The sequence below is a fragment of the Jaculus jaculus genome, chromosome 1 (assembly GCF_020740685.1).
Source record: "Jaculus jaculus isolate mJacJac1 chromosome 1, mJacJac1.mat.Y.cur, whole genome shotgun sequence".
NCBI classification, from domain to species: Eukaryota; Metazoa; Chordata; class Mammalia; order Rodentia; family Dipodidae; genus Jaculus; species Jaculus jaculus.
The window spans coordinates 328,238,603-328,258,414 of NC_059102.1; the positions used below are offsets into that span (position 1 = coordinate 328,238,603).

At 44.6% G+C, this 19,812-nt stretch overlaps 1 protein-coding gene across 3 annotated transcripts in view; it reads right to left on the reverse strand.

Annotated features, from left to right (window-relative positions):
* Positions 1–17,079, reverse strand: part of Disp1 (dispatched RND transporter family member 1) — a 199,022-nt gene extending 181,943 nt beyond the window's left edge. For 2 of the 3 annotated variants that reach the window (XM_045148280.1, XM_045148262.1), the window contains exon 1: positions 16,613–16,742. The gene's annotated coding sequence lies outside the window, so the exon portion shown is untranslated. Of the gene's footprint in view, positions 1–16,612; positions 16,743–17,060 lie in introns of those variants that run through there. The other variant, XM_045148268.1, reaches the window with a different exon arrangement.
* Positions 17,080–19,812: the final 2,733 nt, after the last annotated feature.

A 19,812-nucleotide genomic window follows, 5' to 3' on the forward strand; every position in this document is an offset into this window, starting at 1 on the left:
AAAGGAGAGACACCAAAAAGAAGCCATCACACATGAAGCTGTTTGGGGGATGGAATGTAAATTGTAAAGCAATTCATCTTACATACATGAAGGAATGGTGAGGAGACAGAAGTGGAGTAAATGCTAATGGATAAATCTAAACACATTTCTGAAGCTAAAAGATAACAATTCAAGAATATCATAATAGTTGACATGGGCTGGAAGGATGACTTAGCAATTAAGGCACTTGCCTATAAAGCCAAAGGACCCAGGTTTGATTCCTCAGGGCCCATATAAGCCAGATGAACAAGGGGGCACATGCATCTAGAGTTCATTTGCAGTGGCTAGAGGACCTGGTGTGCCCATTCTCATTCTCTCTCTCTCTCTCTCTCTCTCTCTCTCTCTCTCTCTCTCTCTCTCTCTCATAAACAAATAAAAATAAAAACTTTAAAAAAATAGTTGATATCAGAGAAAGCTGACTCTTACTGCTCATGAAAAGATGTTATTTAAAGTTAACTTTTATGAACATTGACATTTCTAGGATAAAAAGGAAGAAGGATAGAAGAGGAAACTATATAGAGAAAAACAGAACAAAATTTCCAGCAGAGGTGAAGAGGAAGAATGGCATGACTGCTGGGCATGGTGGCTCGTCCCTTTAACCCCACACTTAGCAGGCCTGCAGAGGTAGGGGAACCTCTGAGTTTGAGGCCATCCTAAGACTACATAATGAATTCTAGATCAGCCTAAGCTAAAACAACTCTACCTTGAAAAACCAAAGAAAGAAAGACAATGGAATGAGAAAAGAAAGAGGCAAGAAAGTTTAGGATATGGTAGAAAGAATGTGCATATTGGAATCAGATATTCCTGTACTAAAATCCCAGCTTTGCAAATCTTACTTTTAGCCACAGACAAGCTATCTTTTTATTTTCTAGTTGTTTTGAGACGGGGTCTCATGTACTACACACAGACCTCAAATGACTCCTGAGCCTCCTGCCTTGAACTCCTGCCTCTACTTCCCAAGTGCTGGGATGATAGGCATGTTTTACCATGCCTAGCTCTAAGTACTCTATTTTTAAACTTTCAGTTTTGTCACCTTTATAAAAGGGATAATAACAAAATGTTTTTAGCCTCAGGTTTAAATTAACATATGAGCACAATATACCTCCTAATGAAGGAGATCTGGGTGAGGTGGCACACGCCTTGTGTTTGAGGCCAGCCTGAGACTGCATAGTGAATTCCAGGTCAGCCTAGGCCAGAGTGAGACCCTACCTCAAAAAAACAAAAATAAGAAATAAATAATAAAAAAGAAGATAGAAATTTCTAGGCAGTTGCAAGTAACAGGCCCTAAAAATAAAATCTTTTTCTCACAGGAAATATCCTTGAGCCTATAACAGGAGAGAAGGGAGATCCAGCTTTTCCTTATCTCATTTTCCCTACAGGAGTTCCTGTTCCTAGAAACCAGGATGTGACTGAGACCGCAAGGAGCTGGCTCACCTGACACGGGAACTGGACTGTTAGCTCACGTCACAGCTCCACCTAGTCAAGCCTTGTTCCTAAGAAACCAGTCACCGTGAGGATCACTCACTCAGGACTCTGCAACCCGAGAGCTTTCTGCTATAATTTCTTTCTTAAAAGAAAGCTTGCTTAATGGTATCTCATTTCTGGGGACTCCTCCTGCTACACATGAGTGCTGCCTTCTTTCCTCCTCTTAAATTCTAAATAAAATCTTTCTAAATCTCACCCTCTATGGTCCATAGATTTTATTCTTCGAATTCACAAGACAAAAACCTAGAAAGGAAGTATTATGTAACTGTGAGCACCCTAACTCCTGAGTTAAAAGCCCAACCAAGAACAAAGAAAGACCCAGTCACTCTCAAAGACACCCCAAATTCACTTAGCACTAGTATACTGCATGACACAAAAATGCACAAATGCCTTTTTCCTTCCTCATTTTATGGACTGAAGTATATTCAAATGACCATAGGTTATTGATGTTATTTTATGTTGCTGAATCAGACTGTTCCAATCACGAATATCACAACTAGCACCTGGAAGTCAGTTCTATGTGCCTCTCTGACTTCTGTGTGTTCCTTCATCACTCAGGATTGAAAAGCTTCTAAACAAAATCACCCAGTGTATAGTACCTCAAGTTTATTACTTGCTCCAAAACTATGCTTAACGATTTAGGTTTTTCAGAAGGAATATTAAGTTCAATGTGAGTCAAATGCCCTTCCATAGCAAACAACAATGCTTATAAGATATATACTATGAGATAGCTAACTAAATTTATACTTTCTAAAAGGAAAAAAGGATGATTAATAATTTGTCACCTTAATAAGGTACCATTCACTTCAGTTAATTAAAATTTGTCAACATTAAGAAGGTAATCCTAGCTGGGTGTGGAGGCACCAGTCTTTAATCCCAGCACTAGGGAGGCAGAGGTAGGAAGACAACTGTGAGTTTATGGCCATCCTGAGACCACATAGTGAATTCCAGATCAGCCTGAACTACAGCGAGACTACCTCAAAAATCAAAAAAGTTTTAAAAAAAGTAATCCTAAAATACAAGACACAAAAAAATGACAACAAAATTATTTTATGGCTAGAAATTGTGCTCTAAAATTAAAGTGTGCAATAAAAGCACAGTCACATATTTCCTAATAATAATGCAATAAAGGTTGACTCTAAGGACAGAAAATGCAAAAAAACCTTTTAATTCAATAACTACATACAATCTATCCTCTTTTATTTCTTTTTTTAATTTTACTTTATTTTATCCATTTATTTGAGAGAGAGAGAGAGAGGCAGAGAGAAAGAGAGGAAGAGAATGGGCACACTAGGGCCTCCAGCCACTACAAACAAACTCTGGACACTTGTGCCACCTTGTGCATCTGGCTTACATGGATACTGGAGAATCAAACCTGGGTCCTTAAGCTTTGCAGGCAAGCGCCTTAACCGCTAAGCCATCTCTCCAGACCTCTACCCTCTTTTCAAGTGGTGCAGCCAATGTTTAATTAATTTTTTTCTCTTCTACACAGGATGCTTCCACAATTCTACCATCTGTATGTACATGTGGAGTAAAAATTAATTTCTTCATAACCTAAAAACATGCTTTGAATGACACGTCTGTCCCAAAATTATATGACATGATTCCCAGGAAAACCTTTGTCTACTGGGACTGAAGACTGGCTACCGTCAACTTGAAAGCACAAGCCAGCAGAGACCCAGTGCTCTCTCCTGGAGTGCAATGCTACAAGCTAAAATGCTTTGCAGGAATCCAACCAGCAAGAAACTGAAGAAGAAAGTTCCATTGCAGCAGAAACGGGAAGTCCCGCCTGCGCACACTGTCTAATAGAAAATGGCACGTGGGGGTTTCAGAGAGCAACACCTGAGCGAGGCTGAATCATGTACAGAACAGAAGGCGTCGCCTGCCGAACAGCAAAGCTGTTATGAGCTAATCCCTAAAGTCAGGCTGCCTGGATCCAAATCCCAGATATAATCGTTACTAAGTTGGGCAAGCCATTTAGCTCCCATAACCTCAGTTTCTATATCTGTAAAATTGGTGTAATGGCTCTTAATAGGATGGCAATGAAGATTAAATGAGACATAACAGATGTAAAACAGTTAGCAGTGATTAGCATGTGCTAAATACTTAATAATTGTCCACAGTTTTATAATTACTATTCTCTAAAATCCTTTCCAAGACACTAGCAGAAGTGTCAAAAAGTACCTTAAGCTAGGCATGGTGCCACACGCCTTTAATCCCAGCACTCGGGAGGCAGAGGTAGGAGGATCGCCATGAGTGCAAGGCCACCCTGGGACTACACAGTGAATTCCAGGTCAGCCTGGGCTACAGTGAGACACTACCTTGAAAAAACAAACAAAAAGAAAGTAACTTAATAGGGCTAGAGAGATGCTCGGTGGTTAAGGCACTTGCCTACAAAGCCTAATGGCCCAGGTATGATTCCCCAGTACCCAAGTAAAGCCAGATGCAAAGTGGTGCACGCATCTGGAGTTCATTTGCAGTGGCTGGAGGCCCTGGCCTGCCCATTCTTTCTTTCTCTGTCTCTTCAGTCTCTGCCTGATTGCAAATAAATAAGTAACATTAAAAAAAAAAAAAACACCTTAAGCTGGGCATGGTGATGCACGCCTTTAATCCCAGCACTCAGGAGGCAGAGGTAGGAGGATCGCCATGGGTTTGAGGCCACCCTAAGACTACATAGTGAATTCCAGATCAGTCTGGACCAGAGTGAGACCCTACCTGGGGGGGGGGGGGGAGAAGGGGGAGGAGCACCTTAACAATGTATCATAAGTTACACTGTAGTTTCTTTAATAGAAGTAGATCACCTAAACACCCATCACACAGCATTCAGGAAAAAAAAAATCCTAGAAGCTAACAACCAAAAATAAAACAATTTTAATTTTAAAATATTACTGTAGGGGCTAGAGAGATGGCTTAGCAGTTAAGGCACTTGTCTGCAAAGCCAAAAGATCTAGGTTCGACTCCCCAGGACCCACGTAAACCAGATGAGAAGGGGGGATGTATGCAGCTGGAGTTCATTTGCAATGGCTAGAAGCCCTGGTGCACCCATTCTCTCCCTCTCCCTCCCTCCCTCCCTCCCTCCCCCCCTCGCTCTCCTTCCCCCTGCCTATTTCTGTATATCTCTCAAATAAATAAGATATTAAAAAACACATTGCTGTAAAAGTTACTATTTAGTGAATTTCAGAGCTCTAATTACTAAAACTCAGATTACAGTACTAAATGCTAAAATGGTCAGGAAGGGAAACCATGAAGGTTACTCAACCATAATACAGTCAAAAAGAAATTTTAAATGCCAACTATGGAGCTGGAGAGATAGCTTAGTGGTTAAGGCACCTACCTGTGAAGCCTAAGAACCCAGGTTCAATTCCCCAGTAGGTTCAATTTCCCAGTAGGTTCAATTCCCCAGTATCCACATAGGCCACATGCACATGGTGGTGCATGTGTCTGGAGTTTGTTTGCAATGGCTAGAGGCCCTGGTATGCCCTTTCTCTATCTGCCTCTCTCTGTGTGTCAAATAAATACAAATAAAATGTCAACTACTTGATAAGCACAGCACTTTGCTCTGTCTCCCAAACAGCTTAATTGCTGGGGATAAAAGGAAAAGTGACAATACATCAAAGGCAATTTAAAGCAGTTTAATTCTCAGAGGCTCCAGGGTATAAAATCAGTGTCCTAGCCGGGAGTGATGGCGCACACCTTTAATCCCAGCACTCACTCAGGAGGCAGAGGTAGGAAGATCGCCATGGCTATGGAATGAGTTCCAGGTCAGCCTGGGCTAGAGTAAAACCTTACCTCAGTTGGGGGAGGGGGTAGGGGGGAAATCGGTATCTTAAAAGTTCAATTTGCATTTGGCCTTTTTTCCTTTCTTTTCTTTTTTTTAATTCTTTTACTTTTCGAGTTGTTTTTTGTTTTTTTGTTTTGTTTTGTTTTGTTTTTTTGGTTTTTCGAGGTAAGGTCTCACTCTAGCCCAGGCTGACCTGGAACTCACTATGCAGTCTCAAGGTGGCCTCGAGCTGACGGCGATCCTCCTACCTCTGCCTCCCGAGTGCTGGGATTAAAGGCGCGCACCACCATGCCCAGCTTCTTTTCAAGTTTTTTTGAAGCAAGGTCTCACTCTAGCCCTGGCTAATCTGGAACTCATTCTGTAGCTCAGGCTGCCCTTTAATTCATGGTAATCTTCCTATCTCAAGCCTCTTGAGTGCTTACCACGCTTGGCTTTGGCTTTTTTTTTTTTTTTTTTTTTTTGGGTTTTTCGAGGTAGGGTCTCACGCTAGCCCAGGCTGACCTGGAATTCACTATGGAGTCTCAGGGTGGCCTTGAAATCACGGCAATCCTCCTCCCTCTGCCTCCCGAGTTCTGGGATTAAAGGCATGCGCCACCACACCCAGCTTGGCTTTTTTTTAATATCCCCTTTTAAATTAACAAATAAGGACTGGGCAGCTCAGTGAGTAGGCTCTTGCCAGGATATATGAGGCTCTGGGTCAATTCCCTGAAAGGACAAGAATGGGGATTAAATCAGCAAAAGTGTACAGTGTTCTAACATATGTAGACACTGTAGACTGGCTAAATCAGCGCGTTTGGCTATGACAGAATAAGAAAACCTAAGCAGGCCAGGTGTGGTGGCTCATGACTTTAATCCCAGCACTCGGGAGGCAGAGGGAGGAGGATTGCCGTGAGTTCAAGGCCACCCTGAGACTCCATAGTGAATTCCAGGTCAGCCTGGGCTAGAGTGAGACCTTACCTCAAAAAGAAACAAAAAGAAAGAAAGAGAAAAGAAAAGCTAAGCAGGATTTGGGAAAGTAATACCGATGCAAAGGAAAAACCTAATACTTAAATTTTTAACACCACCCCCACCCCCAGGGACAAACCATCTGAGCCCTAAGTGGTAACTGGCAGCCATCACCATCACCTGCACAGTTTTCTAGGGCAGAAATCTAATAACTACTTACTTGATAGCCACTAATTTACCACATTTCAAAGTGGCCTAGGTTGAAAATGAATAAAACTGTCTAAAAACAAGTTTTTGCAGCAGATGGAAATGAATTCATTATTACTTTCCATTATTCCTTTCAGCTGCCAATAACTTGTGGTTGTAGAGCCAAGAAAAAAAGAGTTGGGGTGATTTTAATCAAAGTTTGGATTCCAGCCCTGCCCTGCAGCGCGCTGTAACATGAGAACCGCTGCAACCTCGCATTCCAGCAGAAGTGAGGTTTTGTGTGGACAGCCCCTCCCCTCGCGTTACTGCCACTCACGCTGCACTGCTGCTTTCATCCATGCAGCAAACACTTCCACAGCGTCCAGTAGGGTCGCGTACACTTGCTGCTACACTAACTGGCAGCATCCTAGATGATAAACTGACTGCCTTCAACAAGCTTTTAAAGTGAAGCAAATGGACTAAAGCAAGTGACTAAACCCTTGTGCGTGTGCACAGATCAACAAAAATGTTTCAAACCAACACGCTGCAAACTCTAAAAAGTGTGTTAGGAATGGGCACCGAGATATGTCAATGTGTACTCAAGAAAAGGGCTTTGATGTCAGCCCCACCTGGCTGGGAAGATGGCTCATAGGTTAAAGGTGCTGGCTTCAAAACTGCCAGATCAGGTTCAATTCCCAAGTCTGCCCCTGAAAGCCAGAGGCCGAAAATGGTGCAAACGTCTAGTGTTCCTTTGCAACAGCAAGAGGCCCTGGCACATGCATGTACATACACAAACAAATAACTTTAAATCAAGTCCATCATTTACAGTAATAAAACATGAGACCAAATATTTAATCTCTCCAGTAGTTCTATCGGATGTTCAATGTCCAACGCAGAGCCTGCGTTTCAGCACATGAGCCACGAACAGGAACCGCCACCGTTACAAACATATTCAACAAAAGGGAAGACAGGAATCCAGGTGTTGCTATGAAGGTGTATCAGTTGACCTTAGACTACTCTGGGGAAGGTAGGTGTTACCCAACTAATCAGTTGAGGTCTTAAGAGTAAAAACTGAAGCTTCCAGGGAAGAACTGTCTCAAGACTACAGAACCTCAGCTCCTCTCTGAATTTCCAGCCTGACACTGTACTTGACACTCTTACAACTAGATGTATCAATTCCTTCAAGTAAATCTTTAACAGAATACACACATGCTGCTTACGAATTTATTCTGCTTCCCTAGAGACCTAGCAGATACACTAAAACAGTGGGAAGCAAATCATACATTTTTAAGCCAGGGTTAATAAATACCTGTAGCTTTTAAGCTCTTTAAAATATGACAGCGCTAAAGACATGCTCAGATGGCTATGTTTACTTTAGTTCTTTCAACACAACATCAACACTAGCAACACCAGGAGCACACAATGAGCATTAATCAAAAGTCATGATGTCAATCCAAACCAACCCTGATTCAACAGAAGCTGTAAGGAACAGTATTATAAAAGCAGGACACAAAGCCAAAAAGAATTACTAACAAATGAGTAAGAAAATGGGCACCAAAATATGCCACCACAGCATAGACAGTAAGAGTAAACAAAACACACATAAAAAAAGTCTTAAATTTATGTTTAAAAAACAGTAGTCCCAGGAGAAGACGTTAGACCAATGGAGAGTACCTACCAACCTAAGGGAGCTTTAGCTACTCAAACACAAGAGACCAAGATGTGTCTCCCATTGTAACTCAGTGTGGAACTTCTGTAACAGTGTATGCTGATGTCCGCCACACAAGAAGTGAGTGTGCTGTCTCCTCCTGTAAGAACATGTAACAACTACAGAGGATGCTGACACCTAGAGCATCCAGGGCAGGCCTGTGTACTAGCATCACGTAACCCAGATGTCTTTTTAAATATCATTCATTCATTCATTTATTTATTTGCAAACAGAATGAGAGAGAGCAAGAGGGGTGGGGGAGAAAGAATGAATGCCACTGTAAACCAACCCCAAACACGTTCCACTATGTATATCTCGCTTTATGTGGGTACTGAGGGAATCAAACCCAGGATGACAGGCTTTGCAAGCATATTTAACCACTGAGCCATCTCCCTAACCTTCTTTTAAATTCCTACCTGAGTTCATGAGGCATTCAAGCCACGCACCCTGTCACTCTGAATGTTCCTGTGAATGCCCATGTCCTCTGGGACAGAAGTTAGTTATAGGAGTGTGTCTAAATTAGAAAACTGCACTGGCTGATTGATGAAGCTTCATTCCAGTTCTGCAACAATAATATCTTAAGTGCACAACAAAAGGGACACGCTGAGCCAGCAAACACTCCACTTTACTAATAGCAAATTAGATTGAGGAAAGGAGAAAAGAAATGAAAAAGCCAAAGTGGTATTAAAAATCCATAAGGGGAGGTCAGCCTGGGCCAGAGTGAGGCCCTACCTTGGAAATCCAAAACAAAACAAACAAAACAAAAAAACCTATAAGGGGGCTGGAGGGATGGCTTAGCAGTTAAGGCGCTTGCTTGCAGAGCCAAAGAACCCAGATTCAGTTCCCCAGGACCCACATTAGCCAGATGCACAAGGGGGCACATGTGTCTGGAATTTATTTGCGATAGCTGGGAGCTCTAGCATGCCCATTCTCACTCTTTCTCACTCTCTCTACCTCTCTCTCTGACTTTACTAAACAAATAAATAAATAAAAATAATTTTTAAAAATCTACAAGGGGGGCTGGAGAAATGGCTGAAATTAAGGTGCTTGCCTGTGAAACCTAAGGAGCCAGGTTTGATTCCCCATTATCCATGTAAAAGCCAGATACACTAGGTGGCACATGCATCTGGAGTTCTTTTGCAGTGTCTAGAGCAGCCCTGGTGTACCCATCCTCTCTGCCTTTCTTTCTTTCTCTCTCTCTCTCTCTCATACACATAGAAAATAACTATAACAGGGGGTGGTTCAGTGGATAAAGTGCTGCCTTGCAAGCATCAGGACTGAAACTGGAATCCCCAGGATGCATGTAAATGGAAGGTGGAAAGGGCTGCAATGACCCTGGAGCTAAGGAGGTGGGTACACAGCTCCCCAGGGCAACCTAGCTAGCGAGACCAAGTGAATCGGTGAGCTCTGACTTCAAAAGACAGACCCTACCTCAGTAAAATAAAAGAGGGGAGCAAATGAAGAAGACACGATGTCAACCTTCGGCTCCACAGGTGTACACTCATGCACACTATATACTCACCCCAACACACACATAAATACTACACGCTTTTAAAAACTGACATGACGCAAAAGAACTAAAAGTGAGTTGGAATAGAAAGACCCTGGTCTAAGATTAGAAGACCTGGGATTGCAGTTCAGCACCAATGCATCCTGACTCTGTAGGTCTACATGCACCAGGAGATGATTACTGTTACCGGTCTACATACACCAGGAGGTGATCACTGTTACCGGTCTACATGCACCAGGAGGTGATCACTGTTACCGGTCTACATGCACCAGGAGGTGATCACTGTTACCGGTCTACATGCACCAGGAGGTGATCACTGTTACCGGTCTACATGCATCAGGCAGTGATCACTGTTACCTGTCTACATACACCAGGCGGTGATCACTGTTACCAGTCTACATGCACCAGGAGGTGATCACTGTTACTGGTCTACATGCACCAGGAGGTGATCACTGTTACCGGTCTACATGCACCAGGAGGTGATCACTGTTACCGGTCTACACGCACCAGGAGGTGATCACTGTTACCGGGGTCTACACGCACCAGGAGGTGATCACTGTTACCGGGGTCTACACGCACCAGGAGGTGATCACTGTTACCGGGGTCTACACACGCCAGGAGGTGACCACTGTTACCCGTCTACACGCGCCAGGAGGTGACCACTGTTACCCGTCTACACGCGCCAGGAGGTGACCACTGTTACCCGTCTACACGCGCCAGGAGGTGACCACTGTTACCCGTCTACACGCGCCAGGAGGTGACCACTGTTACCCGTCTACACGCGCCAGGAGGTGACCACTGTTACCCGTCTACACGCGCCAGGAGGTGACCACTGTTACCCGTCTACACGCGCCAGGAGGTGACCACTGTTACCCGTCTACACGCGCCAGGAGGTGATCACTGTTACCGGGGTCTACACGCACCAGGAGGTGATCACTGTTACCCGTCTACACGCGCCAGGAGGTGACCACTGTTACCCGTCTACACGCGCCAGGAGGTGACCACTGTTACCCGTCTACACGCACCAGGAGGTGATCACTGTTATTGGTCTACATACACCAGGCTGTTCTATGTTTTGCTCATCAAAAGGTTCTGGAAAACCTTGGACTCCTAAAAGATTAACCAATTAGCTAAAGATACAGAAAGTATGCTTTAGACAGAAGTCCTAAAGTAATGACGACAATCATACCCATGAGACATTGATAAGGTTATTTATCACCAAACGGGCCAGTGTTCCACTCTTTACAACAACCAAAGATTAAGGCACAGTAGAGTGTGATTGAAGTAGGTCTAAGAAAGATATTAACATACTTATTTTGAGTCCAATAAAAATGCATGAAACACAAAACAAATGGACAAAGCAATTATTATCCCTGCCTAATAAAACTCTGACTACAGACCCCATCCATCCTGGACTGGTTAACAAATGCAACACTTAAGGGAGATTATCTTCCAAGAATTCTCTAGCTCTGGAACTCTGGGAATTGGATCTAATAAATGTTTACTAAAGGAATAAATTCAGGGCTGGAGAGATGGCTTACTGGTTAAGGAACTTGCCTGCAAAGCCCAGGTTCAATTCCCCAGTACCCACATAAGCCAGATGCACAAGGTGGCACATGTGTCTGGAGTTTGTTTGCAGTGTATAGTGGCCCTGGCATGCCGGTTCTCTTTCTGTCTATCTCTCTCTCTCTCAAATAAATAATTTTTAAAACATTTTTTGAAAAAAGGAAGCTAGCAGAGCCAGGCACGGTGGCACATTTTAGTCTGAGCACTAAAAGGCTGAAATAGGAGGATCACTGTGAATTCGAGGCCAGCCTAGGGCCACAGAATGAGTTTCAGGTCAGCCTGGGCTAGAGTGAGATACGGCGTTGAAAAGAAAACTGAAGCCAGCAGTTCAACTCTGGAGTACACTTTCCATGAGCATACTACTTTCACTCAACAGTATTCTTTCTTGCAAGTGATAAGGTAAATGAGGTAAAACATCATCCAGTATGTCTGGGAATCAGGAGATGGCTCAGTGGGTAAAATGCTTGCCACACAAGCCTGAGGACCCAAGTTCAGATCCCCAGCACTCACCTAAAAAAAAAAAAAAAAAAAAAAATCTAGAAGCTGAGTTTTAACCCAGCCTGTGCAAAAAGAGCAGTGAACCCAGGACTTGAATCTGATGCTTTACATCCTTTCCCATTGTTCTGCATTACTTCCAGTTTATTTCATTTTTTCAAGAGTTCATGATTTCCAGACTTAAAAAAAAAAATCATCTGGGCATGGTGGCACACACCTTTAATCCCAGCACTTGGGAGGCAGAGGTAGGAAGATCACGGTGAGTTTGAGGCCACCCTGAAACTACATAGTGAGTTCCAGGTCAGCCTGGTCTAGGGTGAGACCCTACCTGGAAAAACTAAAAATAAATAAAATAAAAAATCTACCACCAATTCTATGTTGACCAAAATAAGTGATTTTTTTTTCAGACAAATATGTTTTCAGGTTTTTTTTGTTATTATTTGCTTGGTTTATTGTTTAGGATTTTATTGTAAGCCTAGTCTGGCATGGAACTCACAGAATAAACTAGGTTGCTCTTGCCTCAGCCTCTTAAGTGCCTGGATTACAGGGTCATACTTCCATGTCTAGCAAAATGTTTTATTGTTAAATAATTTTGATTCACAGGAAATGTCAAAAGATATTTTCTCTCACACATATGCATTTCCTTTTAAGTTGAGATATTGGTTCCTAGTAACTAATTTTCTAAAATTCTGTTTAAGAACATAAATTTTTTTATCATTTAGAATTAAAAGCAAGTGAAGATATCAGTGCTCTTTTTCTTTTTAAAAAAATATAAAATTACAAAACAATTAAATTTAGCTGTGAAACAGATTTGTGGCTTAGCTGATTTGACTCAGGGTTTGACTTTGTAGTACTTAAGAATGTGCCTAATTTAAATAAAAGGTAGCTTTATATAAAAAAAAAAAAAAGAGCAGTGAACAATTTGAGAGCCTGCCTCAAAGGAGAGGAAGGCAAGACCTAACACCTGAAAGCTGTCATCTGATCTCCACACACTCACTGTGACACATGCACACCCACATTCACACACCATATATACACACACCAAAAAAGAAAATAAGTCTAAATAGTTCCTTGTACTATTTTTATTTCTGTAGCATTATTTAATATTTTGTTTATTTATTTATTTTATAATATCTATTTGAGAGAGAGACAGAGATACAGAAATAGGCAGAGAGACAGAAAGAGAGAGAATGGGCATGCCAGGGCCTCCAACCACTGCAAATGAACCAGATATGTGTGCCCCCTTGATCATCTGGCTTACATGGGTCCTGGGGAGTCAAAACTGGGTCCTTTGGCTTTGCAGGCAAGCGCCTTAGCCGCTAAGCCATCTCTCCAGCCCTCGGTAGCATTATTTAATCAATGTGAAAGTCATTGCTTAGGCTGAAAATATCAAGAGTTGATTCTGATACTACCTGAGTGGTCAGTAGTTGCAAGAAAGTCTAAAACATCCTTTCGCATTGCCTCTGATGGCCTGCTCTCCCTTCCTAGCTACTATAAAACAATTTTACTCACAGGTAGTATATACAGTGCTAGGTCTTCTCACACCTACAATGTCGGCATCAATCTCCACACCTTCATCCTCCTGACACTGAAGAAAGCACTGCCAAAATAAACCATTCTTACCTCAATCCCTCCTTCAAATCTGTCTGTTGTTCCTAATTACACCTCCAAAGGGAGGTGCCAGGTCATTCTCCTAAGAGGTATGAGGTCCCTCACCTCCACCCCAGGCAGTAAAGAAGCACATAACTATAGGGTATTTTAAAACTATTCTAGAAGCCAGGCATGGTGGCACACACCTTTAATCCCAGCACTAGGGAAGCAGAGGTAGGAGGATCACCATGAATTCGAGGCCACCCTGAGACTACATAGTGAATTCCAGGTCAGCCGGGGCTAGAGGGAGACCCTACCCAAAAAAAAAAAAAGACTGTTCTAGGGTTGGAGAGATGGTTTAGCAGTTAAGGTGCTTGCCTGTGAAGCCTAAGGACCCAGGTTCAATTCTCCAGCACTCACATAAGCCAGATACGCAAAGTGGCACATGCATCTGGAATTTGTTTACAGTAGCTAGAGGCCCTGGCATGCCTATTCTTTAACTGACACCCCCCCCCCCAGATAAATAAATAAAATATTTTTTAAAAAGCTATTCTAAAGCCAACTAGAAGCTTGCCAGTATCACCAGAAGACACTACCTCAGGACCAAAGTGCTTCTTGCAAACCAACAAGCAGCTCCTCCCCTAGTAATGGTCACCTCTTCCTAAACCCACTAAATCCTTATCTAATAATAATCTTCTTTATTTCAAAACTTCAAAAACAACGTTTAAATAATAACAGAAACAAAGACTAGAGGCAATCAATGTGTTTTCTGCAGTATTTGTAACACAGCCTCCACTTTAATAGAAAAGTTCATGCATAATTTAAAATGATGCCTCCTCACTCTAAGCAAAATCAGGGCAAGTCCATTAATATAGCTGCAAAAAGTATGGTATAGTATTAAAACTATTCCTAAATAATAATAATCCAAACAAGAGGTTCATATCCATAGCTACATTCCTAGTAGGAGGAAATTTTGCAAAGATTTATGGAATCTGATTCAGCATAGTGCACTGGGGCCCTTCTAACAGATTAGTCTTATGTGGCTGCTCTGATACCCTCTGGGTCATCCTGGTCTAGAGACCTATGGCATCTTGGTCACTCTGAGAGAAAAGGGCTTAGTGGAGGAAAAAGGACAGAAACTGATCATAAAAGGAGTGGAGCTGGAGACGTGGCTTAGCATTTCAGGCACTTGCCTGCAAAGCTTAGCACCTGGGATTCAAGTCCCCAGTACCCACATAAGACCAGATGTACAGGGTGATGCATGTATTTGGGGTTTGCTTGCAGTGGCTAGAAGCCCTGGTGCACCCATTCATATTTCTTTCTTTCTTTCCCTTTTCCTTTCTCTCTCTCTCTCTCTCTCTCTCAATCCTTGCAAATAAATAAATAAATAAAAGTATTTTTAAGGGGGTGGTAGATTCTGCCTCTGGTTGGCTCTGGTTTGATCCATCCCTGTACAAAAGCTGTGTCCCTCAGCCTTATCCAACTCCCTAGGTTCGAACAAATGGCCAGCAATCGCTTTCTAACTAGGACATGCAGGTAACTGAGACTATTACATGATGACACCGTTGATCGCCAGAAGGCATAGAACCAAATGGCCTGATGTATTATAAACCAGTGACTAAAGGAAACAAATACTTATGTGCTTTATGAAGACTGTTTAGTGTCCTACAAGTTCTTCCCACACAGATATGTATCTCACTGCAGCAGAAATAAAAAGAAAGTGTGAATCCATCTATGCAAGTAAGTAGTATTTTCCTGCCCATAATTTAAAACTTGTCATTATTGACAAAACTATGAAATATATCGAAATACGACAGAATAAGGCAAAGAATTTATCTAAAGGGAAAGCTAAGCAACTTAACAATTAGAGCAAACATTCCAAAGACTTCCCAAAACCAGAACAATCAAATTTCTGACGTATCATTTAGATATACAACTAGAAACCTGCCACAGAAAGCAAGTGTCCTTGTGCTTAACTGTGAGCGCTTCCCTCAGGCATGAGCTACTGTAGTCTTCCATGTCTTCTTCAAGCGCTTTCTCTCTCAAAACCCAAGAAGAAGGGAGAATTCAGTTTTTAAGCCAAGATTGTATGTTAAAATAAAATCAAGCTTTTGATAAGTATTATGTCTACTTCAAGAAATGAGACTGAGACATGAAATTCAACACAGCAGTTAGCTCAATAACTTTAGAGAGCAATGTCTTCAACTACTAATTGGAAAAATACTGTGCAAAGTCCTCACTGACATGTTAAAGCAACTCCTTAAGGCTTAGGTAGGCACCACCTACACTTGCAAATATCAACTTTGTCACTAGACATACGGTCATTATAACTGCACCAGACCCTAGCACAGCTCTTGAAGGCCACTAAGAATTTATCATAAAGTAGTGAGATACCAGGGTACCAATGAATACAAAATGTTCTCTGGTATAGTTCAAGTCAGATTGCCATTTAAGAGTTAAGTTAGCTGTACAAATACAGAAATTTTTAAGCTAAAAAAAAAAATCCTTACACTTACGCGTGGAACACCTAAACAAACAGATCATTAACTACCAACCTCCATCAATGACAGTATTATGGTTTTCCCTAGAGACCTTGCCCGATCCAATCCACGTAACTCCTCAAAACGTGTTAACCACTCTGGGCTTTGGAAAACACTGAGTTGTAAAATGCAAACGTTGGGGGGGGGGGGGGCTCTAGCTTTCCCAGAAACTGCAGTCACAGAAGTTCATGACAAAGGAAATAAGACAAAACGTAAACTCCATAATAAGGTAGAGTCCAAGAGGAAACTTTGGTTGGCTAGCTGAAGCCTTCACGCTCCTATCCGCCTGACAAAGAAAGGCAGCTGAAGGTGGACGTGGGTGAAGGAGAGCTTCGTGCTTCCCCAACACACGCAAACTTATCTTCCCAAAGGGCAACTAGGTGCGGGTGGTGGGGGGTGGAGGTGACATTTAAGAACAGGCACACTGGTTGAAAGCGACAGCGCCGCGAGCTGAAGCACGCAGCCCGCGGCCGGTCATCTCTCGGAACCGGGAGGTCGGTCAAGCCGCCGGCCGCCTTCCTCGCCTCCTCCCCGGCCGGCCGCGGGGCAGACACACCCCCGCCGGCACGGCCCGCGTCCCGGCTGTCAGGGCGCGCGAGCCTCGCTCGGGGCCTCGGGCCGCAGGGAGGCGGCGGCGGCGGCGGCGGCGTCCCGGGCTCGCGGCCCCCGCCCGGCGCCCGCCCGCCCGCCCGCCCGCGCGCGGCTGCCCGGGGTCCCCGCTCTCCCGCCGCGCGCCCGGGGACGACGCCGACCGCCCCGCTCCTGACCCGCTCTGCCTGTCCGTCCCACGGCGCGGGCCGACGAAGCGCCAAGGACGCATCCGCGGAGGAGTCGGGGGTCGGCGGGGGGGAGCGGGGGAGACAGGCGCCCGGGACACCGAGGCTCCGAACCCGGCGCCAGCCCGGCACTCCCGAGGCTGGCCGCGAGCCCGGCTTCCGCCTGGCGCGGGCGGCGTGCGCCGGCCGACCGGAAGTCCCGCCCCTGGCCGCTACCCGGCCCGCTGCGGGGGGGGGCGGGGCAGGGAGGAGCGGGGCGGGCGGGGCGGGGCGACGCGGGCGCCTGCCCCCCCCCCGCCGCCCGGTGTCCGTTATCCGGGCCGCACCGCACGACCTGGACCAGGCGGCCCACACGCCTCACCTCGGCTCTCAGCGGCTGGCGCAGGGCCGACGTCAGCCGAGCTCAACCGCGCCGCGCCTGCACCGCTCGTGCACCGACCTGGCGGGTGCCGTGGCTGCTGCGGACCGAGCAGGGAACGGAGGAAACCCGTGCGTGTTGTAGATCCAACAGCTGTCAGTCCAGTTCCGGCAACGCAGGGTCCCCAGCAAGCGAGCGCACGGAAAGCCTCCGGTGCCAGGTAGAGGCAGCGCGGTCGGGAAGCGTGAGGAGGTGGATGTAGGGAGTTGCAGTGACTTCAGCTAGGACGGATTAGGGTGAATAAAAAGGGGCCTGGGGGGATGGAGAATGAGTTAAGGCGTTTGCCTGCAAAGCCAAAGGGCCCAGGTTCGATTCCCCAGGATCCAGGTTAGCCAGCTGCACAGAGGGCGCACGCATCTGGAGTTCGTTTGCAGTGGCTAAGGCCCTGGTTCGTGTTCTCTCCCTCCCTCCCTCCCCCTCTCTCTCTCTCTCTCTCTCTCTCTCTCTCTCTCTTTCTCTCCCTGTCAAATAAATAAATAATGTTTAAAAGTCACAGTGTTGGCAGGTGAGATACCAGGGAGTGGGAGCTTGGCACCAATAGCTGCACAGCAAGGCCCGAGCCCTTAGAAGCAAGGTCAAGCCTCACGGAGAAGAGAAGGAGCAGACTGCTGTACTTCACAGCCAGAAGTGCGGACAGCAAGCGCTGTACCACAGAATTGCTGTGCTCATCTACGGGGCAGACAAGAGAGTGAAGCATGAGGTTGCCTAGTCATCGAGGAAGATATGAACCTGGGGCCGGGAATGTCGCGCGCATGGAGTGTTTACATAACATGCATAAAGCCCCTCAGGGTTCAATCCCAGCAATGCACAAACTGGGCATAGGGGCATGTGCCTGCAGTCTGGGCGCTCCCACAGAGGAGGAAGAAGGATCAGAAGTTCGTGGTCGTCCTAGGCTACACAGCCATTTTCAGTCGAGGCTAGCCGAGACTGTAAAGAGAAAGGGGGAAAGGGAAGGAGAAGAGTCCAATGTGGGGGGAGGGGGGCATGGATAAGGGCCACTTGTGGTGGCTTTAATCCCAGCACTGGGGAGGCCGAGGTAGGAGGATCATCCTGAGTGGAGGACACGCTGAGACTACATAGTGAATTTCGGGTCAGCCTGGGCTAGAGTGAGACCCTACCTCGAAAAACAAAAACAAAAATTTAAAAAAAAAAAGCCATGGGTAAGCTATATTTTGAAACTGAGAATGGTGTCTCAAATAGCTGTGCCAGATTGGAAATCAATGGATGGCAACTACTATAAAAGCAAGACCACCAGGACTCATACCCTTCCAGTTATCCCAATGAACTGAGACAGCAACCGAAGTCAGGGGTCATGTCCCCAGACCATGGAACGGATTAATGCAGACATAGGCTCCCTGAACCAGATCCTGCAGACATGGCCAACCTGAAGCCTCCAAAGGCCAGATGAATGCAGCCCACACAGAAGCATAAATTTATTTAAAATGTGAGATTTTTAAAATATTTTTTACTCAGTTATTCAGTTATCCAGCATGAATTTGGTAGATGATAAAGTCATTTTGCAACGTCAGAAAGGACTGGAGCTGGGGATGGTGGCACACACCTTTAATCCCAGCACTCAGGAGGCTGAGGTAGGAGGATGGCTGTGAGTTCGAAGACAGCCTGAGACTACATAGTGAATTCCAGGTCAGCCTGGGTTAGATCGAGACCTTACCTCAGGGGAAAAAAAAAAATTGAATTGAATAAAATTTTACTCAGCTGTAATGAAAAATGGCATTATGAAATTTGTAGGAAAATGGATGTAACTGGAAAAAATATATACAAAGTGAGGTAATGCAGGCCCAGAAAGAAAAACTTGCATGTTCTTTCCCATATGCAGACCCTAATTTTTAATGTTTATGTATGGAAATAAAGGCATGTGAAGGCACACCAGCAGAGGGGAACAAGAGGTGAGGAGGAGGAGGGGAGCATAAAAGTAAAAAGGAGGCTATGGGATGAAGAATGGAGGGAAAGAGATGAGGGAAAAGAGGAGGGGAAGGGAAACAAAAGCAAAATTTGTTCAAAAAAAACACCATGGAGAAGCTTAATTCTTTGTATGCTAATAAAAAATAATGTCAAAATTCAGCACAGTCTCCAGGGGCAGAAAATACTGCTGGAGGCTAAGAGAATTTTTTCAGTGTGGCACAGGGACACACAGAGAGCAAACAGCCATCATAACCAAGTTATATAAATGGCAGTGCCATAAAGCAAAGGTCTATTAAGCCAGGGCTTGCCCCATTTCCTTAGGTTACAGGAAGTATTCCTGTATATTTTTGCTAGCCCAAGACCATTTTGCTGTCTGTAACCAAAATGACCTTAAGGAATGTATCCACATCCCATTCGTGTTTAAAATAAACTGCTTCAAAACTCCTGCTGAAAGGGCACTGAGTCAAATGGCCCATGCACAGGCTCACCGCGAGCCCAGCCAGGTGGGAACACTTAGGCCAAATGGTGCTGGGGAAGCCCTACACATCGATCTTGGCGTTTGCAAACAGAGATCTAATCTGTCTCTCTTTGGATGCTTAAATGGAAGTGTCATATAAATCTGGTATCACATTAGGCATGTGTGAGATATCCAGAACTGGTGAAGAAAAAAGGAGAAGCAAGGAATGGGAAGGAAGTAAGGATTTGGAGGAGGAAGATGGGAAAAGAAAAGAATTTTCTGAGAAGTGATCACCTTGGTTCCCTGTCTGAATCCGTTCACTTTCTCAATGCTGTGAACAAACGCTGAGCAGAAGCAGCGTGCGGAAGGAAAGGAGTTGAATTCGGTTTAGGT